Here is a 2,471-nt window from a genome sequence, read left to right on the forward strand (position 1 = left end):
TTAGTGAGATAAAGGCTGAGTGCCAAAAGCAGACGTCAGCCAACCAGTTTTGAAACATAACAGGAGATGACGTTAAACAGTTTTTTTCCTACCCTATTTTGGACATGACATCACTGTCAGTGTCTGCACACACAGGTTTCTGGTGCAAAGTTCAAGAATGTTAGGTTTTGAAAGAAGCCTCGTTTATATGTAGGCCGTCATTGTAAATATGAATTTGTTCTTAGCTGACTTGCCTAGTTAAATAAAGGTTAAATTAAAACAAATAAACAATATACCTGGTGCCCTTTCTGATTGTGCCCTACATTGTAGCCGTTGCATCTACACATGGCAGTAGAGCGTCTGCTAAATGACTAAAAAATAAAATAAATAAAATAAATGTCTGTTATCTTTCCACTGTGTCTGCATTGTGACCAGTTATTCTGGTCTCTCCCTATATGCAAATTATTTGACTGATATTATTTCTAAATAATATGTTTCTATCTAGGTGCATTATGCAGAAATCTGTCTGCCATTTCCTGGTTGCTAAAATTCTAATAGATTGCCTAATTTCAGTTCATGTGACAAATCAAGCTTCAAGTTCCTTGGCGTACACATCACTGACAAACTGAAATGGTCCACCCACGCAGACAGTGTGGTGAAGAAGGCGCAACAGAGCCTCTTCAACCTCAGGAGGCTGAAGAAATTTGTCTTGGCACCTAAAACCCTCACAAACTTTTACAGATGCCCAATTGAGAGCATCCTGTCGGGCTGTATCACCGCCTGGTACGGCAACTGCACCGCCGCAACTGCAGGGCTCTCCAGAGGGTGGTGCGGTCTGCCGAACGCATTACCGGGGGCAAACTACCCGCCCTCCAAGACACCTACAGCACCCGATGTCACAGGAAGGCTAAAAATATCATAAAGGACATCAACCACTCGAGCCACTGCCTGTTCACCCCGCTATCATCCAGAAGGCGAGGTCAGTACAGGTACATCAAAGCTGGGACCGAGAGAATGAAAAACAGTTTCTATCTCAAGGCCATCAGACTGTTAAATAGGTATCACTAGCACATTAGAGGCTGCTGCTGCCAATTGAAATCACTGGCCACTTTAAGAAATGGAACACTAGTCACTTTAATAATGTTAATATATCTTGCACTACTCATCTCATATGTATATACTGTATTCTATTCTATGATATCCTACTGTATCTTAGTCCATGTCACTCTATCATTGCTTGTCCATGTATACAGTGAGGGAAAAAAGTATTTGATCCCCTGCTGATTTTGTACGTTTGCCCACTGACAAAGACATGATCAGTCTATAATTTTAATGGCAGGTTTATTTGAACAGTGAGAGACAGAATAACAACAACAAAATCCAGAAAAACGCATGTCAAAAATGTTATAAATTGATTTGCATTTTAATGAGGGAAATAAGTATTTGACCCTGTAGTGTCTGAGGGATTATGACTTTGGTAATGTTTTCAAAGTGGAACCTGAGAGGATGTTTATTCAGTTTTAGGGGGAGCAGTTTTAGAGGGACACCCCATAGAACAGAGGAAGTCTGTTGAGTGGAGACAGGTGATTGGTCAGTATGGAAAACCACCCATATCCTGGTAAAGATTATAAGTACTGAGTTGAGACAAAGAAGATCAGAACAGACATATTATTTTGGGACACTGTTCTCCAGATGCTGCAGACGTCTGTAAACTTATGCTGAAATCTTGTGATATAAATAAAACTTATAATCAAAGTACAGTATAAGCGGACTCCTTGGTTTCACAGCATAATTAGCAACGTTTACTCGACACAACAAAATGGCGACGAGTGATTGGGGCGGTCTGCGTCTCTCCTGTGTTACATTCATGAGCAGCGAAGTGACTCCCGCTCAAGACGCCGGCTCATGAGGTGAGATTTCTCACAATCTTGTGTGCGGTTTGGTTCGCTTGGTTATGGGTGTGTGCGCTGGGGAGATGTACCGTGTAAAGGACTTGTGTGTGCTGATGTTGCTGTTATTGCTGTGGGATGGGGGTCTGTTCTAAGAATTCTAAATTTGTTTGCGCTGGTAAACGACGCAAATAGGGGGGAGTGTCTATAGGGATATTTTGCTTGAATAAAGTTCAAGAAGAATAGATTGAAAGGAATAAGGCCAAGGTATATGTGTACAACTTAGAACCGTTGCGAATCTATGGAAAAACCCTCTTAAAGGAGGTGATCACTAGGATGGGCCAAAAATCCTAATAACACGTTAGGTGAAGTTAGGTAAGTCCATGGGGCTTGAGGCTGTGGTATATATATTCGATTGTATGTTACCGCTCAACATAGGGTTGACGAATCATATGGGTGATGTGACCGCTCATTGAATTTCCGCGGGACCTCGTGGTAGCAAAAATTTAGAGAACAAAGGAATTATACGGCGCAACAGAGGTAACAGGCTAAATGTTACATGGTAAATGATACATGCTACATGCTAATTGCTAAATGCTACAT

Source organism: Coregonus clupeaformis, chromosome 19, assembly GCF_020615455.1.
Source record: "Coregonus clupeaformis isolate EN_2021a chromosome 19, ASM2061545v1, whole genome shotgun sequence".
NCBI classification, from domain to species: domain Eukaryota; kingdom Metazoa; phylum Chordata; class Actinopteri; order Salmoniformes; family Salmonidae; genus Coregonus; species Coregonus clupeaformis.